Raw genomic sequence first — 20,976 nt, 5'->3', positions numbered from 1 at the left:
TTAGTTTAATTATGAGATATTATCACTATTACTAGTGTTCTTTTAGACCTTGGGTTTTGCAGGTTAGCAGATATATAGGTATACTCAGAAAATATATAGTACAGTTGTGTGTGTGTGTATTTAACTTGTTTAGATAATAGTATACTCTATTGGGCTTATTCTGTTGATTTTTAAAAATTTATTCAATACTGTTTTGACAATTTTTAAGGTGGGTTTAATTGGACTTACCACATTATTTTTGACTGCATATATGCTATTCTAGTAGCATAGTCACACCACATTTTACCTATTTCCTGTTTATTTACATTGCTTTTAGGTTTTCAAGGATTCAAGGAATGATGGAGTGAACATCCTTATACACACATTCTTATGCATTTGGATTTGTCTTTTTATACATAAAACTAGAATTGTTAGGCCCCTATGTATGAATATTTAAATTAAGAGATAACTCCAAAGTTACCTTCACAAGTGGCTTTACCAGTTTATGTTCTCACCAACAGTGTGAAATAATATCATTTCCTCATACCCTTGCCACTATTTTATATTATAAATGTTTTTAATTTTTGCAAATCTGATTAGGTAAAATGACATCCCAGAATACTTTTATTATGCATATCTTGGGTCATTCCTTGTGTGTAAGTTTGAACATCCTCATATATAGTATTTATTGCCTAGTTCTGTTTTTCTCTTTAGATTACTTGCCTTCCTTTCTAGTTCTAACTTAATAAACAATGGAAAGGAAGACATGACAACCTCAGTTAGGCCCACTTAGGCTTCATCTAACCTCAGTTAGGACCTAGTTCCATAAAGTGTTTCTTCTGGCTTTATTTGTTCATTTGTTTTTTCATTTATTAACCAAGTTCAAATTGAGCACATCCCGTGTATTGAGCATATGCTTGGTCTGGGGCTATGGCAGGGAATCGTCATGATTCCTATACCCGCAAAGCTTAACAGGTAGAGGAAAAATCTGCATGTAGATCAAACCCTTCCCACTTTCCTGAGAGCATCTTTAAGAGTGTTGATATTTCTGCTAACTTTTATAAACCTATCAATGTTTTTTTTTCCATTTTCCTCCAAGAGAAGACTCAGTTCCCAATGTTCTTCTACCATTCACAGAAGTACCCTTTTGTTTGTGGCCCAAGGTTGTTCAGGTATATGCATACAGGGATGAATCCTTTGTTGGAAGCTATGTCCCCAGCTATTGTGAATCTATAAAATAAAAGGAAGGGTAATTAATTATGTCTATGTCCTTATGGGATCAATTTTCTCTCTGCTAATCACACATCAAGCAAGTCATTACTTCCTGATTATAGGCACCTGCTGATTCATAGGCACAGAGAGGTTGAAATGAGGGCTGCATAAGGCTTAGAAGTGATGAAAGCTTTCTTGAGAGTTCTTAGAGAAAGGGATCAAATCTACAGGGAACCAAAGATCCTATTTCCTAAAACATCGGAAGGAATATTCTGTGTCAGAAGGACAACCTAACAGTTAATTTAGTACTGCTAATGTCTATTTATTGTATATAAGAACATGGAAAGGAGGTATGACTCAAATCAGATTTATAAGTGGTGCTAATGAGAGGCAGAAAAAAAAACAGGTCCAAGTGGATATGAAAACAACAAGAACAAAATACCCACTGCTACCATTTATTACCAGGAATTCTCGTAAGAGTTTTGACTGCATTTACCTCTGCAATTCTCGTGATAACCTTGTAAGGTATATGTTGGTACTCCAGTTTTACAAGCATAAAAATGAACTTTAGAAAGGTTAAAAATTTGCTAAAGGATATATAGCTGCTAAGTGGCTAAATCAGCTTTTAACGTGGGTCCATTTGGTTCCATTGCCTGGCTTCTTCCCCTGGGCCTTTGCCAGTGAAGCTGAAAATCTAGTGTTGGTGCCACCATCAGAGAGCAGACTGCGGGCTCCTTGGAGTGACCTGGCCGAGAACTCCTTCAGTGTTCACGGTGCTGGGTCTTCCACACGTGTGTGGAAGAAGGAATGCAGGGACATGTCTATAGTCTGCATGAATATATTAGTTCTTAATCTGTTTTATTTTAATATCACAAGTGGAAAAATATTTTGTTTCAATTTAGAGGCAAATATGTTTACTTGATAGATCTGTGATGAAGTTGTTCTTCGGGACACCTTCACTCCTCATGGTTTAGTAGAAGGAATGCAAGTGTTATTATCTGATAAGCATTTTTGTTGTCATTCCAAAAGGAAAAAGATATACTTTTTGACACTAATTGGAAATGAATGTTCTCATGTGGGATGGACTAGGGTGTTGTCTTTTCTGTGCCCTGATGGGACATGACCTTTTTGACCAATCATCTGGAATATACATAAATATCATCAAATGATAAAATGTCATATATATGAATGACTGATCAATTTTCTTACCAAATCTGTGGATGGCATTTACTGATATGTTGCTAAGGAAGACCATTGATAGCATGGGCTTTGATTTCTGCACCAGGGTGTATTTGTTAAAAGCATGGGCTTTGGAGTCACAAAGCCTCAGGTTCATATTCTGCCTCTTCCATGAGCTCTGTTACCTAGTACGAATTACTTAATCTCTCAAGTCTTAATTTTGTCAATGCAAAATGCTCTGTTAGTAAAGGCTATCTCATAGACTTGCTGTAAGTGTTTAATAAAGCAATTCATGTAGCATCCTTGGCAAGAAGGATATGCTTAGTACATGTTAGCTATTATTATCATCATTTAAGAAATTAACTGAAGTGCAGTATTCTCAAAATATAGTCATTAAACTACCTGCATCAGGATCTCCTAGAATATTTGTTTACACATTTAAATTCCTGAGTTCCAGTGAGATTTCTGATTCAGAATTCCTTGGGCGGGGAGGGTGAATATAGGGTTTGCGCAGTAGTACACATTCATAGAGCACATACACATTGATGTTGGAAAACCATGGCTACAGAAAGAGTGAGGAGGTAGTGATGCCTCATGCTCTGTTTTGGCCACATTGATGAGTTACTATTATATGCCAGCACCTGCCTTAGTCACAAAGGAAGTGAATAAGAAGGGCTGTTTTCAAAATTAGTATACAAGAGAACAATGGCTCTCATTTCTATAGCAGATTTCATTGTCACTCTGAGGACAAGGAACTGAAGAGGGAATATAGATAATTCTGTATCATGTTCTATTGGAAATTCACAAATGCTCACGTATTCATCTTTAAGTGATATAGGAATATTAAGGTTTTAAATGCCTTCCCATTTTATTTTATTTTTTCTGGCATGGGCTGAATTGTGTGGAGAGGTAATTTTTATCTAGTCTGTGGATTGCATAAAAACAGGGCAGGATGATTTTTGCTACTTTTTAGAAATATATTTCAGAGAAGTGTTTTCCATTTCTGTATGAAGGAGAGAGATGCACAGATAATTACAACAATGCTCAGGTTCTAAGGCTTAGGCCAGTCTATTTCAATCATAGGAATCTCTAGGATTTAAATTGCTTTTGAAACTGGACTTAGAGGCATGTTCCTTCCCTACAGTGCCTGATTTTTTCCAAGTTACAAAGATCAGTTTATGTTAAATTTTTTCCCTTAGGGGAGACATAGTAAATTTTTCAATCCTTGACTTTCATACAATTTATAGCAGTGATTTGGCATGTTCATGAATGTCATCAGTGAAGCATTAGCACATATTCAGAGAAGGAAGATTTCAGAATCCATATGAACAGGATGACTCCAATTCTTGTCATTTTGAAATTTTTCCTTTTTTTTTCTTTATCTTTGGGTTATTTTGTCTGGCCTGGGTGGAGTCAACCTATAAACTCAGGGTAAGTCCCACCCTGTGCCTATTTATTCTGAAGGAAATATATATTCCCATCTTTGACTGCCATAGGATGACCATGAAGGTCTAGTTTCCAAGTCTGAAAATATGGTATTAAAAGAGATGAAGATAAAAATAGAGCAGATTTCTGCTCTCAATAGCTAAGTGACTAATGTGCTAAACTATGTTTTGAGAATTTATAGATTAATTCCTTTAATCCTTATAACAACGCTATGCATTAGGTGTTATTATGGCCATTTTACAATAGAAACAGAGTCACAGAGATATCAGGTAATTTTCTCGAGATTACACTGCTAAACAACAGTAGTGCTAGGATGTGCTCTCAGGCAGACTGGCTCCAGGGTTCATGCTCTTAGCTGCTATGTGTAGTCCTCCTCAACTGGGATTTGAATAGGAAGACAATTCCCCAGGAATCTAAATACCAGCATGAAAGTAAAACATGATAACAGTATTAGAGATTTCACAAAGCAAAAGCCATAAGTGCTGTGAGAATTTAGAACAAGAAAAAACAGCTTGGGCTAGACCAGTGGAGGTAGTAGGCTTGTGGAAGAGGTGGGAGAGGATTTGTTCCCTGGAGGGCAAACAGTGAGTCAGTGTCTATAGCACGATAGAGTGCGGTGAAGGAGCACCGTGTTTGTAGCAAAACTGATTTGGGCTTAATTTCCGGTCCCTACTCATAGCTATGGAGATCTTTGGCAAATAGCCTTGGTTTTCTCATCTACAAAATATTAATAAGTATGAATTAATAAGTATGAATAAGTACAAATAGTACTTATTCAAAGGTTTTAATTTTTGATGAAAAGATGGGAGATGGATGGAATACTGCAAAATAGCAGGCACAAAAATTGGGAAAGCAGAAATGCTTTTTGAATAATCTGAGAGAGATTAAGACATCTGATCTAATGGAAGAGATAGGATTTGTATGGGAATAATGAGAGAGAGAGATTAAAAAACCTGGTGGAAACTGGAGAGCATTATGCTAAGTGAAATAAGCCAGTCAGAGAAAGACAAATACCATGTGATCTCACTTATATGTGGAATCTAGTGAACACACTGAACTAACAAACAAAATAGGAACAGACTCATAGGTACAGAGAACAGATTGATGGCTGTCAGTGGGGAGAAACTTGTGGACTGGGTGAAAAAGATGAAGGGATTAGGCAAAAAAAAAAAAAACCCCTCATAATACATACAATAGTATAGTGATTGACAGAGGAAACAGAGTGTGGGGAGAAGTGGAAGAGGGCAAAGTAGGGGATAAATAGTGGTGGAAAGAAGAGATTTGACTTTGGATGGTGAACACACAATACAGTACACAGATGATATATTTTTTATTGAACTTATTGGGTTTCAACTGCACCTGTATGGCTTTATTAACCAATGTCACTCCAATAAGTTCAATAAAAAATAAAAAATAAAACCTGATTTGGGATTGGAGAGTCGTAGAAGTCTTTTAATGGATGTACTGCTTAAGAGTTTAGGTTTGTCAGATATCCCTGGTTGAACCTCTTATTCCCCAGATGCCTGGGCCTATTACATTTGTAAACTCTCTGTGCCTCAGTTTTCTCATCTAGAAAATGAGGACCAAGTAAAAGGAAATATGTAAAAATTTGAGCTTGGTTTATGACATATACTTATAGTCCATTAATGTTACATATTAATATTAATCAGTGGTTATAGTATTCAGTAGGAAAAAATTATTTGCTCAATGGAGTTAAAAAATAAGAATGTTGTTTTTAAATCAACTGCTATCGGCCTACAGAAAGCCATGGCTGAAGGTAGAAATTTAAAGGCACATATTAGTTAGGGTAATTGAAGCTAAAACTGTGAATGGATTTTATGAATCAATCAAAGCATCTACCTGTCCTTGAACAGTGCTAAAAGAAAATGATGGTTATATTTTGTTAAGTTCTATGATACTATTGTCTATGATACTATTGTCTAGGTACCAATTTTCAAAGAGTGACAAGTGACAAGTTGGAGTATGTCCTGGAGACTGACAACTAGGGAATAGGAGCTAGATCCCATAAGGAAAAGGAAGCCCTAGAATTAATGTGGGTATCTATCCTGAAAACATAAAGGTGTATTCAGGGCTGTCGTGTGGAAAAGGGGGTGGATTTGTTCTACATGTTGCAGAGGACAAAAGATGGAATAAACTGGGTTCGTTTTCAGTATGAGGAACAACTTCTTTAACAAATTGTGACCTTTCTAACTAGTCACATTCTAGGAGAGTCGGGATGAACTCATCTCAAACCCTTAACAGGTTATGTTCTAGCAGAGGTGGGATGAGAACATCTAGCAGAGAACATACTGGAAAAAGTAATACTGTGGATAGGAATGCTTTCAGTGGTTTGCCAGGTCCCTGAAAACCCTGCAGTATTATGCTTAGGCTGTCTTTTAGGTGTCTCACATGGGACAAAGTGAGGGAGAGTGTATTTTTTTAAGATTTTATTTATTTATTTTTAGAGAGGGGAAGGGAGGGAGAAAAAGAGAGAGAGAAACATCAATATATGGTTGCCTCTCATGTAGCCCCCACTGGGGACCTCGCCCGCCAGGCATGTGCCCTGTCTAAGAATCGAACCTGCAATGCTTTGGTTCACAGCCTGCGATCAATCCACTGAGCTACACCAGCCAGGGCGGGAGAGTGTATTCTTAAAGCAGCAAAACAAGTCTTTGGAAAAGATAAGGAGGAGAAAATGAAAAAAGATACTCATTTCCAGTTGAGATACAGTAACTGGAGTGGTTTTATTGAGTCAGGAGGGAGAAAATGGTGAGGAGATGTGTGGAGAACCATGGGCTATTTGTGAACACTTTCAGAAAAAAAAGGAAAGGAGTTGGTAGGGAAGAGGTATTCTGATTTTTAAGCATCCGTTGGTGATGATTTTAGCCCAGGTTGGTTGTTGTCTGGTGATAGCATGAGTTGTCATAAGTCCACATTGGCATGAAGCTAGGAGAGGGAAAAAAATCCAGCTGAATTTCATGATAGGTTACCATTGTTTGCAGCTTGGAGACTACCTGTGGAAAAAGTAGCATAGCTGGATAAAGAATCTTTATCTATCTGCATACACACATATACATGTACACACAAATACATACATGTTTATATGTGCATGTATATACACATACAATATATACAGCTATATGTACATATATGTATATGTGTATGTATATTAGCATAACTAACCCTAACATCAATTTAGAAAGGAGGATACTGCCTATATTTTACAGATTAGGAAACAGGCTCTGAAAGTAGTCATTTGCTCAAATTTACATTAGCTAGTAAGTAGATGCTGATGGTATCCAGATGTTGATCTGCCTAATGCCAAAACAGCATGTTCCTCTAAGAAAATTGGAAATATAGATGGCAATATCTTGTTTAAAATCCTGAAGTTGCCTCTGCACATTGTGCAACTTTTGCTAAGTCACTGAATTAACTGGGTCTCAGTAACCTTTTCTGTGAAATGACAAAATGGCACTTGCCCTGCCCATGGATTTCCATGGACACACAGATGAGAGGTCCCCACACCCAGAGTCATCAGGGAGTTTTACACAAGGGAGAGATAGGGTCAGATTTGCATTTTACATAGATCTGGTAGATAGTGTGAAAGATGTATTTGAGAGACTAATTTAGCCCAGGAGAGAGCTTTTAAGAAACAATGTTCTTGATAATAAAATAATATACTATCTTAGGATAGTGGTATAAAAGATAGAGAGTAGATGACATACTTTAAGAAATATTTAGTATAGTGTTACTTCACTATTTTTTCATTATCACACCCCTCCCCCCACCAATTCCCCACCCAGAAAAATGTTAATACCACAAATACACTGAATATTTATTTTTGTGCAGTATGTTTATCTGTGTTTTATATAGAAAATATTTTTTCATTCTCTGTCATAGGTTAGGGAGGGGGAATGGAAGAATGGAAGGGGTGAGAGAGAGAGATTGATCTTAAGGGATTTGCTCAGAAGATTGTGGGGCTGATAAGTCTGAAATTTGTTGGGTAGGGCAGATAGCGGCTGGAGGTTAAGAAGAATTTCTATGTTATAGCCTTGAAGCAGAATTCTTTCTCTAGTCTTTGTTCTAAGACCTTCAACTGATTGGATGATGCCTACACATTATAGAGGGTAATCTGTATTTCTTCAAGTCACCTGGTTAACATATGTTAACATATGTAACCAATATGTAATAATATGTTAATTATTTATACCTCCAATAGCAACACCTAGCCTAGTGTTTGACTTAATACCTGGGTGATATAGCCTAGTCAAGTTGACACATAAAATTAACCATTACTCCCCTTCTCCCCAAGAACCAATTTTCACTCCTGTGGGGGTGATGTTGCCCCTGCTGAGAATGAATGATTTAGGAGATAAAATAGCAGGGTGTGCTGTATATTAGATTAATTCATTGGTTAGATATATAAGGCAAGGGAAAGAGAGGCACCAAAGTTGATTTTCAGATTTCTAACTTGAGCATCTGAGCAGATGGTGGTGTCATTCACTGAGACAGGAAGAGCAGGGAAAAAAGAGCTGATTTTATGTGGAATATGGTGAGGCTTATATACAACCATGTGTGCATTTTACAGTGATATTTAGCACATTCATTCATAAGTCCCTGTAACTGCTTAGACACAGAATTGAAAAAAATTAGAAAAACTTTTGAAAAGACAAAATGCTTTATTTTTTATATGAGCTCAGTGATAGCATGTTTTCCTTACTTTTAGCGTTCAGGCCTGAAAAACCTTCTGGAAATATTTGGTATTATTTTCTTGGTTGTACTAAATCCCTATTACTTGGATATAGGCGATAGAATATGATATAGTGAGAACAAAAGTGTTAATTATGCGACATTTAATTGATCCTCATATTTGTCTTGTTAACAAACATACCCAAGGACTCAGTCACTGTCTGCTTGGTATTACCTTTAATTTTGCTTTTCTTCCTAACTAGCTGTGGACTTACAAAGAAAAGTAATGATGGCAATTAAGTCCACAGATATTTAGGGTCTAAAATCATCTTATTTGTCCCTGCAGAACCCAGATGAGTACCTTGGACATAATAAGTGGTTAATACATGTCAAATTTTTGTTAAAGTGTTGATTGTGATACAATTTGGTATAAGTTCTGTATGTAACACAAATCATTGCTTCTAATCAAATTACTTTTCACAGATTTGTGAAGCAATGGGGATTCTTCCCATTTTACAACCTGGACTTTATATTTTGTTCAAGATAGAATGGGAAAAACTCATTTAACTGTCCACAAGTTGAGGGACATATAACCTCTTGGTACCACAGTCTGTTCTTTGTAACCTAAAACTATTTATTTTTTTAGAAACAAATTTCCTAAGCTCAGAATCATATGTCTTTAAAAATCCTTTTAGTCATAAAGTCTACCATTCTTCAACATGATTGCTTTATTATGCATGGAATCTGTATTGAATTTTCAGAAGTTCCACAGAGTAATGCCAGCTCCATGTGAAAGATTTACTGCTGCATCACTTAATGTTGGAAAAATGGAAAAAGGATGCATATTTGATGAAAATAGTAAGAACCAGAAGCAGTGGACTGGAGGACAATTTGGGATTAGTCATTGTAAAAGGCCAGGTTCCCCAGAAAGCAGTCTCAAAAATTCAGAGATTTGTATGTAAGAGGGAATATGCTCTAGGAACCAGCTGGGGAGGGGTGAGGGAGCTAGAGTTAGACAAAGGGAGTTGAACTAAGATCCAGTTCTGACAGAGGCTTCAGCTGATTCTATAGGAAGCTCTGGAGCTGGAATGGCTCTTGGTAGTTGTCGTCGAAGCAAGATTTGCTGAGTCTTTGTCCCACCACACTGACCAGTCATTGGACACAGGTTGCTAATACGAGGGGAAGTAATTTTGGTCAAGGCAGTTTCCTGGAGAAAAGGGGCTCAGCTGTGCCTCAGCAGCCAACACCTCCATCAACTGGGGAAATGGATTTTCAACTTCCTATAAATCCTTAATGTAAGATTGTGTTTAGTTATCACTCTTTGAATATCTTAGTACTGTGTTTAGACTTTTCAATTGTTTAATAACCAGATGCCTTGACTAAAATACCCATTAATTAATTTAATTAAGATGTATTTGTATATTTCATGATATGCTATTCCAATTCTATTCCCACTCCATACCTGCTGTCAGAGTCATTTAAAACAATTTTTAAGCAGCTGATTCCTGCTGTAGGATTCATATTTTTCTGTTATGTTGATTACTCTGATCAGAAGCCACAACCTAGTTTCAGGAGAGTATCAACTTTTTTAACTTCTGGTTTCAAATGTTTCAGAGCCAAATACATGTATGATACCCTTTTTACTTTATCAGGTATTTGTTTTCAATTTACTTAGTGATATATAACTTTCAAAGCACTCATTTCTATTACCTTATTAGATTTTTATGAGGTAACAGTAAAGAGCACAGCTTTGCATATAAAACAATCATAGTTTAAACGTCTTTCCTTATACCTAACAAGCCATATGACCTTGGGTAAGAACTTACCTCCTCTAAGTCTCAGTTTTTCCACTGGTCTGTAATATTATTTGTCTCATAAACTATTTAACACAGAATTTAGGACATAATAGGTTTTCAATAAAAGGTGCCTGTTGTTATTATATTCTCAATAATCCTGCAGAGCTATTAGGGTGTAAACCACTAGCTCCAATTTGAAGATGCATGTGTAAAGGTAGAAAATGTTATTTAAATATAAAATACTTTATGTATAATTTTATAGCTGGAATGAGTCATCAAACACTAGTTAAACCTAAGTTGTCCCTTACATTTTTCAATGGTTACCTTGATATGGATTTCATCCATAAGTAATGAACTTTACCTTTCTCTATGGCAGAAAAGAACCTCATTTTATTTTCTGAATTGCTCAGAGAATGTTGTAACTTTAGGTAGAGTCTAAAGTCTGCTTAACTTAAGACAGCCAGACTGAAACAAGGCACAATTTCAGGTTTTGTTAATGCAATAATAGGAAAGTCCTTCCTGTTTACTGAACTGTAACCTCCAAAGTGATCCTTCTTTTCACATGTGATGCTCATCTTCACATCTTGTTGCACTAACCTCAGCTGAGTCATCCAAGAATGGGATGCGATGAAATAGGCTGGGGGGTTTCCAGAGTCACATGATATATTGGGAGCAAAGTGCTGGAGCAATGAAGCATTGGAAAATGAATTTAAATGACACTCTGAGAGAAAAACTGTTTGAAAAGTAATGGTTTTGATGCCTACACATTTTATACTTTAGGTTTATAATATTTTTATCCTTTAAAATGAAGATGAGAGAAGTATAATACAGAAATGTGAGATGACTTAGTGATTGCAATTGTAACTCATAATTGTTCAGGATTTGACTAATAGGGTTCATTTGAGTGATGTTTGAAACTATATGTGTTCCTAGGAAGAACAAAAACTAGAATATTTGTATTTCAACCATCAGCTTTTCCTTTGGGAAGAAATACTAAATTTCCTCAGCTTTTACTGACTTACTCTTTTCAGGTTTGATCGACATGCCACCCTTCAAACAGTATGACATGGCATTCCTCCTAAGAGATGTGTCGTTAAAAGCAGGGCATTGGTCACTGGGGTCAAAAAAACGGTCACTAATTTTGATTGTGTAGCTGATCTAGGCCAAGTAATGTATGAGCAAAAAACAGAATCCAAATAATTTGTATTCAGCCTTGAAAATATTTGTAGAAAAAGGATACCATTACAAAAGGAGACGAGTCACAATGGCCCAGACAGAAATTTCAATTAAAAAAAAAAACACAGGCAACAAAAGCAACATAGTCAAGTGGGACTACATCAAACTAAAATGCTTCTAAACAACAAAGGGCACAATAAAAAGGATGAGAATGAAAAAGTAACCTACAGAGTGGGATAAAGTTATTTGTAAACCACATATCTGACAAGGGGTTATTACACAAAATATTTAAGGAACTCCTACAACTCAATAACAAAAAATCAAATAGCTTGATTTTAAAAATGGTCTAAGAACTTGAATGGACCTTTCTCCAAAGAAGACATTCAAATAACTAACAAATATATGAAAAGATGCTCAATCTTACTAATCAGCAGGAAAATGCAAATCAAAACCACAGTGAGATAGCACCTCACAACTGTTAGGACGGACATTGTAAGACAAAATAAAATAAAACAAAACAAAACAAAAAACACCAAGAAAATAAAAAGTATTGATGAGGATTAAAGAAATAGAAATCTTTGAACACTGTTGATGGAAATTAAAATGGTGTAGCCACTGTGGAAAATAGTATGAAGTTTCCTCAAAAAAGGTAAAACTAGAACTACAGTATGCTTCAGCAGTCCCACTTTGGGTACTTATCTAAAAAAATTGAAATCAGGATCTTGAGATGATATCTGCATCTCTACATTCATTGTAACACTATCCACATTAGCCAAGAGGTGGAAACTGTCTAAATGTCCATGGACAGATGAATGGGTAAAGATTATATGATATATTCATACAATGGGTTATTATTCAGCCATAAAAAGAAGGAAATCCTGTCATATGCTATAGCATGCATACATGAGGACATTATGCTACATGAAATAGGCAGACACATACCATACGATTCACTTATATTAAGTATGTCAAGTAGTCAGATTCACCAAAGCAAAAAGTAGAATGATGGTTGCCAGGAAAGGAGGAATGGGGCTTTGCTGTTCAATGGGCATAAAGTTTCAGTCTTGGAGGCTGAAAAAGTTCTAGCAATCTGCTCTACAACCTTGTGTTTATAGTTAACAATATTGTACTGCACATTTAAAAATTAGGAGGGTAGGTCTCATGTCATGTGTTTTCTACTATAATTTTAAAAAAACATTAGTATGTTCTATCTACTTATTTACTTATCCATTCAATTGTTATTTAAAAATTGAAGTAAAATACAAATATAGAAAAGCACACAAACTATATAGCTGAAACTATATAGATGAATTTTCACAGAATGAACACAAAGTTCACTCTGTGAAACCAAAGTATAACCATATACATATAACTATGTATAACCAAAGTTCTTTTTCATGTCCTTTTTAGGAAAATTTACATCTACCCCAGGTTCATTAAAATATATTTGTATGTTCTCTTCTTCCAGAACTTTTCACATTTAGACCTATAATCGACTTGGAATTAATTTATGTTGTGTCAGGTAAAGGGTTGCAATTCATTTTTCCCATATGGATATACAATTAATTGATAACATTATCTTTTTCCTCATTGAATTGCAAGAAACTTTTGATGTATATTATGCAACCACACACTGTATATGTAGGCCTATTTTTAGACTCTATTCTATTATCATGGTCTATTTGTCTATCCTTATGCAAATAGAGTACTTTTAAAATAATGATATATAATAACTTTTAATACCTGGTAGTATAAGTCCTTAAGGTTTGTTTTTATTTATAATTTTCATGGCACTTCTTAGCTATTTGCATTTCTGTAGACATTTCAGAATAAATTTGTCTATGTCCACAAAAATCTTGCTGAGATTTTGATTGTCAATTAATTGAATCTGTAGAACAGTTGGAAATAATTTACATACTTAAAACTTTGAGATTATACTTCATGGACATGATATACATATATGTACATATACTCATTTATTTTGGTATTCATTAATTTCTTTCAATAGTTTTTAATTTTCCATGTAGAGGTCTTAAATATCTTTCACTATATTGATTCATTAAGATATGATGTTTTGATGCCATTATAAGTAGTATAATTTTTAAATTATATTTTTTTGTTTGTTTAAATTGTATTATAAATTGCTGGTGATATATTTAAAGAAATACAATTAATTTTTTTTAATGACATTACATATAAAGATCTTTTCTTTTTTTACTTATAATACTTGGTGTGCACGTTGTTTTACATTTACTATGGACATAATTCAATGAGCTGAGAAAACTGATGGTTTTATTTCTTTTTTTAATCTCTTAATTTTTTAGTATTTTCTTGTTGCATTGGCTAAAACCTATAGTATGACACTTAATAAAAGTGATGCTAGGTTACATTTTAATCTTTAAAGAGAATATTTCAATATTTCACATTCATATAGAGTTTGAAAAATGTTTTCAGACTATGGTCGTTCACTTTAAAGTGTTAAATTTTGTGAAAAGCATTTTCTGCATCTGTTGAAATGATTGTACAAAATCTTTTTCTATTACTATAGTGAGTTGCACTAATGGATTTTTGAGAGGTAAAACAACTTGTGTTTCTTAAGTAAACCCAACTTGGCCATGACTTGTTATTCTTTTCACATGGACACAATAGCTGTTTTTGGTTTGTTTTTTATGTTCTACGTTTTTGCTTCCATGTTGCTAATGAGAAAGCTTGGCCTGTAATTTTCCTTTCTTGTAATTTTTTTTTTTTGTCATTTGGTGTCAAAGTTATGTCAGCCTCAAAAGAGTTATGCTAGAAATGTCTTATCTTTTTCTATTGTCTAGAAGTTTGTTTTAGACTGATATTTATTCTTATTTTACTATTTAGAAGAATTTATCTCTGAGGCTTTTGGGCTGGAAATTTCTTTCTAAAATGTTTTAAATTAATACTTTATTTATTAGAGATTGGAAAATGCACATTTTCTGTCTATCATACGTCATTTTGTGTAATTTTTTCTCCTAGGATTTCTCTGTTTAAACTGAATTTTTAACTTTAATTGTCACTATGTTATTTACTCTTTATTCTTTTCTAGATTTCTATGCTTCCTTTTAGAATAGTTTTTCTCCTACCTAAAGAACTCTAGTATTTCTTTTAATAGAGATCTGCTGGTGATAGATTCTCTGTTTTGTTTGCTGAAAATATATTTTTGCCTAAATTTTGAATCAAATTTTCACTAAATATAAAATTAAAGTTCGTCAGTTTATACTTTAAAGATGGCTACAGCTTTCATCACTTTTTTGATGAGAAATGAGCTGCCAGTCATTGTTGCTCCTTTATATTTCCTGTCTGCTTTTACGAATTTCTCTGTCATTGCTTATCAGCAGTTTGATTATTATCTGCTGTGGTGTGTTTTCTTTTCACTTACCCTACTTGGGACTGGTAGCACTTTTTGAACTTGTCAACTTTGAAAATCTATCCTTTTTTATATATCATATAATCTGTCACATTCTCTCTCTCATCTAATTCTAGGAATTCATTAACACACACTTAGTTCTTTTCTGTATGATCTATAGCATTTTAAAATAATTGTATAGCTTTCATCTTTTTTCTCTATTGCTGCTTTGTTTTGGATTTATTTATTAACTTTCCTCCTAGTTCACCTACCATCTCTTCTACTGAGTCATATTATACCTACCTATTGAATTGTTAATCTCACTTAATTGAATTTTCTCAGTTCTTGAATTTCCATTGATTCTTTTTCATAGATCTAGTTCTCCAGAGAAATTATCTTCTCATGTTTTAAAATTAACCATTAAAGTTTATATTGAAGCGTAACATATTATATATTCAGAAAAGTACTTATATCTTAGGGCTATCATTTGTTTTCTTTAACATATCAACCATGGCTGTTTCAAGGGGCATTTCTAATAACTCCAACATTTGAATGTAGGTTTGTTCTATTTTCTATTTTTTAAACTCTTGTTTCTTGGTAAGTTGGTAGGTTTTTAGTGAATGACAGCTATTGTTAACAAAAATTATAGGTAATTTGAATGATATCTTCCTTTAGAACGGTTTTACTTTTGCTTCTAACATGCACATAGAACAGGGCACATCACTTTCAGCCAGCTACGGGGCTGGGTGGAATTGAGGACAAAGTTTTAGTTTCTATAAGGGTGGTTCATTATCAGTTTACCCCATCCCTATCCTTAATGTTAACCCTAACCTTAACCCCGAGCTGTTTAGGAGGGCATGTCCTCACTTGTGAACCCCAAAGTCTGATTTTTGTCCTCTCAGAATTGTGTGATTGCTAAAAATTCTGCTTAGCTTCTCAAAGCCTTCAGTCCTCTCAACTTCTTAGCCTCCCTCCCTGCTCTGTGGATGAGTTGGCTATTATTGCCTTGAGAGAAAAAGTAACACACGGTGCTGCTCTTATTCCTTTGCATTTTCCTTCACCGCAGGATCTTCAATCCTCAAGTCTTAGCTTTCCTTTCAACCCTGAACTTGACTTTTTGTTTCCCCTGTCCCTTGAGGCTGCCAAAAGCTTTACTCAGCAGCTGTTTTCTGCTCAGCTTTCTGTTCAGCCCCTCAGCCTCTTGCTCTGCACTGGTTACAAGTAGGAAAATGCTCTGAAGAGAAAAGAAGTGTCCAGCCCACTGCAGTGTGGTTTCTTCTCAGGGATCCTGGCTCCTCAAGTCCTGGCTTCCTTGGGGCCTCTTTGCTAACTTCAAACATTTTTTGATAATCCAGACTTTTAAGTCCAAGTTTGGAGTGTTTAAACTAGTTTATTGTAGACAAAGTAGAAGTTTTATTTCCCTTTGTTTCTCTTTCTCTCTTCAATTTTAAAAATATCTATTTAAAAATGTATCATGCAGATGATTTTTCTTATGGATATAACTGTGTCAGTTTGAAGGTATATATTTGACCAAAAAATAGCAGAGCATGATTTGTCCAAAGTCACTTATTTATTCATCTAATTTGTGATAGAAGTAGTGTTAAAATCCAGTCTATTGATCTTCATTTTTCTAATTACTTTGCTGTCCAATTTAACTTGTTTTGCTTTTAATGTATTTAATGTCTTCAAATATTTGACATTCATTGTGGAGGTAAATAAATCATTCCTCTCATTAGCTAATTGTTTTTGTACTTTACTCTCTAAGTAATGTATATACTCTTTTCTACTCACTATCTTTTCCCCTACCTGTGCCTGCCCAATCTGAAAAGATCAGGAAGGATAAAGTTTGTACTATTTGTCAACCTGTATCTCCACCTGTCTGGATCACCCATCCTGTGAAGTAAGCAGGGCAGGTATAATTATGCTTATTTAAATGAGCCAAATTAGTCTCAGAGAAGTGACACAGTTTTTCCAAGTTCATAGAGCCTGGACTACAATTTGAACCTCTTGCTTGAGGTTCCCCATCCCCCACTGCTAAAGCAGATGGCAACCTATTAAATCTTATGGAAATCATGGAGTGGTAGGATTGGGAGGCATCTCATTGATAATTTGGCCCAATTCTGTCCATTTACAGAGAGAAAACTGAGGCCATAGAGATGAAGTGGCTTTTTCAGAGTTACACTGCTAGGTGGTCACTGCATTGGTACAAGAATACAGGCCACAGATTCATTTCTTTATTTTGGTGGCAAGAGAGCCAAAATAGAGCAGAGAGGAAAATACAGAGAAAAATTTAAAGAGCACAATGTAGTGGAATCAATAGGGGTGAATAGCATATAATTTAGAGTAAAATAAATTTATTCAAGAAGGGCATTCTATAGATATAAGTTACTCTGAGTTCCAAAGATAACTAAACATGGGACCCTATAGGGAAGGAAGGCTGTTTGAGTTCCTTTTATCTGCCAGGTCATAGGCAACTAAAGGTAATGCAATTCTAGGGATGATCTCACTGTTGTGATGATAAGATTTCTCAAATTGATAATATAATGGGAAAGCTTATGAGTTTTTTCTCTTCATTTGAAAGTTCTTGTAGCAACAGAAAGTAAGGATCCAAAGATGTACTGCTTGACAAGCAATTTGCATGCCAGTAAATAAATATTAGTTACTCCAGTTTTTTATTTCAGTAATTATACTGCCAAATCATTTTAACAAATATTAAGTAATTGCAAGTGAATTAAAACATTCACTAGTACTTCTTTTTTTTCATTATGTCAAGAAACTTTAATGGCTAAAACACTTTTACTAAAAGAAAATGAGCCAGAAAGATCAGCAGCATATAAACAACCATATAGACTTCCTAAAAAAAAACTATTGTGTAGGAAAAGTTGCAAATAAAAAGACAGACACCCCATGTACAAATTTAGCCTAGGAACTGAGCCGTATCTCCTCAACAGCTGCAGAGAAGGACATGGGCAGCATTTGGTCAAGAGCAAGTGGGTGAACAAGTGATCATTAATCCATAGTGAATATTGGATGGACATGTCAAAACTGAAGCAGAACAGCCCAAGAAGCAGAGACTATCGACCCACTCCCAAATTTGGAAATATTTCCATTAATATTATTCAAGAATATATTAGAAATCTATTATGAAAACTTTTTATTATCACCTTTTAATAATTTCACTTTCATAATCAGATTTATGAAGGTAAAAGTCATCCCAACGTACTGCATATTTTCATGACCCTACCTACATATTTCTTCAAGAAAAATAGCAAAACATTTTAAAGATGTGGTAGAGGTACACAGTGTAGCATACCTTTTTTATTATAAAAATTTTTAGCACATCTTAAAATTAATGATCAAGTATCTTTTTTGGTTTTTGTGTTTTTTTAATCTAAGTTAGCAGATTTATTTCAACATTCCCTTCTTGACAAATTAAATATTTGTTCCTAAGTACCTTGAACAAATATCTGTTATTTTTAATAAATTTTTCTTATTGTTGTTCAAGTTCAGCTGTCTCCATTTTCCCCCCACCCCAGCCATCCCCACTTGCCACCCTTGATCCTACCCCTGCTTGGTTTTGTCCAAACCCTTCCCCCTTTCCCCCCTTTTTTCTCTCCCACCTCCCCTCTGTTACTGTCAGTTTGTTCTTTATTTCAGTGTCTCTGGTTGTAGTTTGCTTGCTTGTTTGTTTTGTTGATTAAGTTCCACTTATAGGTGAGATCATATGGTATTTGTCTTTCACTGCCTTGTTTATTTCACCTAGCGTAATGCTCTCCAGATCCGTACATGCTGTCACCTTTTTGTTTACCTGGTTAAAATGAGCAAACACAGCTCTCATTTAAAAATTTATTTGTTGACTTGAGAGATAGAAAAGGAGATAGAGAAAGAGATAGAGAGGGATTGAGATATCAATTTGTTTCTCCACTTATTTATGCATTCATTGGTTGATTCTTGTCTGTACCCTGACTGGGGATTGAACCCACAACCTTGGTGTGTCAGGATAATGCTCTAATCAACTGAGCTACCTGGCTAGGGTCTAGCTCACATTTTTAAAAGCATGACTATTTAGCCCTGCCTGGTGTGGCTCAGCTGGCTGAAGCATTGTCCTGTGGACTGATAGGTTGTGGGTTATTTCCCCAGTCAGGGCACATACCTAGGTTGTGGGTTCAATCACTGGTTAGGGTGCATATGGGAGGCAACCAATTGATATTTCTCTCTCTCTCTCTTTCTCTCCCCCCTCCTCCTCCTCCTCCCTTCCTCTCTCTCTAAAAAGCAATGAAAAGGTACCCTCAGGTGAGGATAAAAAAATGCATGACTTTCCATATGAGCCTTACATGCCGTATAAAATTGCTTGTTTTTTCAGATAGTATTTAAGTTCTTTGTGAATTTTAAGTTTAAACAAGGAGATTACCATATAGTAAGAATTCATTTTTTTGTTACAGAATGTAATTTTTATGTTCATAAATAGACTATGAACTCCCAAGGTTAGCATTTGATCATTTTTCTATTCATTCTCATGCCCATCTGATTTTGTCACTTAAGAACCTTCATTATACCTCCTTGGCCTTTATTATGATGTTTTCATCATTAGGGAACGTTCTCTTTGCTTTTCTTGCATACTGATTTTTAGTCCTGGGGCAAACATACTCAAGTTTTTCTTCTTGATTCAGGAGAGCAATTTTCTAGTCATTCTTTCTACAATTTCTCCTCTTGAGAAGTGTCTCTTTCTAGCTGTTATAGCATTAATTATTCATAGTTTTAAATATATTGCTTATTAACCATTCTGATAAAATATAGCACAAAGTCTTTTGAGTTCCCAAACCACACTCAAAAAGGCTAATTTAACAGATGGTTTGAGGGAATACTAATGCTTATTGAGTGCCTATCAGGTGCCAACTCTATGCTGGGTTCCTTCACATAGAATATATTCTTTACTCTTACTGTACACTACAAGGAAGATATGATTAGTTTGATTTTAAAGATTAGAAAACTAAGATTTAATTGACTAGCCAAGGTTATGCAGCTTGTAAATTTTGGGGTTAGAGTATGAACCTAGGTCTGATGCCTTTTCACAGCTCCAGAAAATATTCAGTCTACTCAGTCATCTTGCACACCTCCTTCTAACAGTCATAAATCTCATAATTTTTTAAATGACTGCATTCCCTGCTGAATGAGAGCAGAACACTGTACTTGTTTGTTTTTCTTTTTAACAAATTATTTATTTATTTATTTTTAGAGAGGGAAGGGAGCGAGAAAGAGAGAGAGAGAGAAACATCAATGTGCGGTTGCTGGGGGCCGTGGCCTGCAACCCAGGGATGTGCCCTGACTGGGAATTGAACCTGTGATGCTTTGGTCCACAGCCTGCGCTCAGTCCACTGAGCTACGCCAGCCAGGGCTGTTTGTTTGTTTTAATTACTGCATTTCTAGCCATTAGCACAGTGCTGGGCACATAGTTAAGCGTGCATGCAATCTGCAAGATGAGTGAATTGATGAATTAATAAATGAACTTATATTTTTAATTTACTATACTTCATTTTGTAGGAGGATTTAAATGACATATATATCTATGAAAGATATATCTCCAAACTAAATGACATATATATCTATAAATTTAAATTATACACATAATTTAAATTATATACAACACACACACACACACACACACACACACACACACACACACACATTTGGGTAATTTAGTAAGTTGCCAGGCAGATTCCTTGGGAATGCTAATGGTCTATTATCTTGTGATGTTAGGAATGCATATTACTGGTTTTACTACAAATATGTTTCTTCCAGAAGAGTTAAGTCAGTGTTGCTGTACTGAAACTGGTAACAAAGTGGTGATTATATATCATTGTGTCCTAACGTCCAGTTAAAGTTCTGAGATATTATCAACAGGCCCAAAGCAGCCCCCTTTATTTACTGGCAAAATGTGGACATAATAGCAACTTAATGTATTTTGTTTTCTTTAAGAAACATGACAGTGCTAGACTTGATGACTTTGAAATCTCTTACTCTTCATGGTACGCTGGTGCTTGGCTGTCTCACTTAATCATTGTGGCATTAATGATGTCACTAGTGGCTTGAGGCCTTAAGTGGGTACTTGAGTGCAGCTTCGCAGTGAAA

General features: G+C 35.1%; 1 protein-coding gene across 1 annotated transcript in view; it reads left to right on the top strand.

The window, feature by feature from the left end:
- The window catches only part of DLG2 (discs large MAGUK scaffold protein 2), a 1,902,487-nt gene that overhangs the window by 411,747 nt on the left and 1,469,764 nt on the right, over positions 1-20,976 (top strand). The gene's annotated exons all lie outside the window — the stretch shown is intronic.

This window comes from Phyllostomus hastatus, unplaced genomic scaffold (genome assembly GCF_019186645.2).
Source record: "Phyllostomus hastatus isolate PE091 unplaced genomic scaffold, TTU_PhHast_1.1 phas_scaffold_317, whole genome shotgun sequence".
NCBI lineage: Eukaryota > Metazoa > Chordata > Mammalia > Chiroptera > Phyllostomidae > Phyllostomus > Phyllostomus hastatus.
This window is presented reverse-complemented; position numbering and strand designations above follow the sequence as displayed.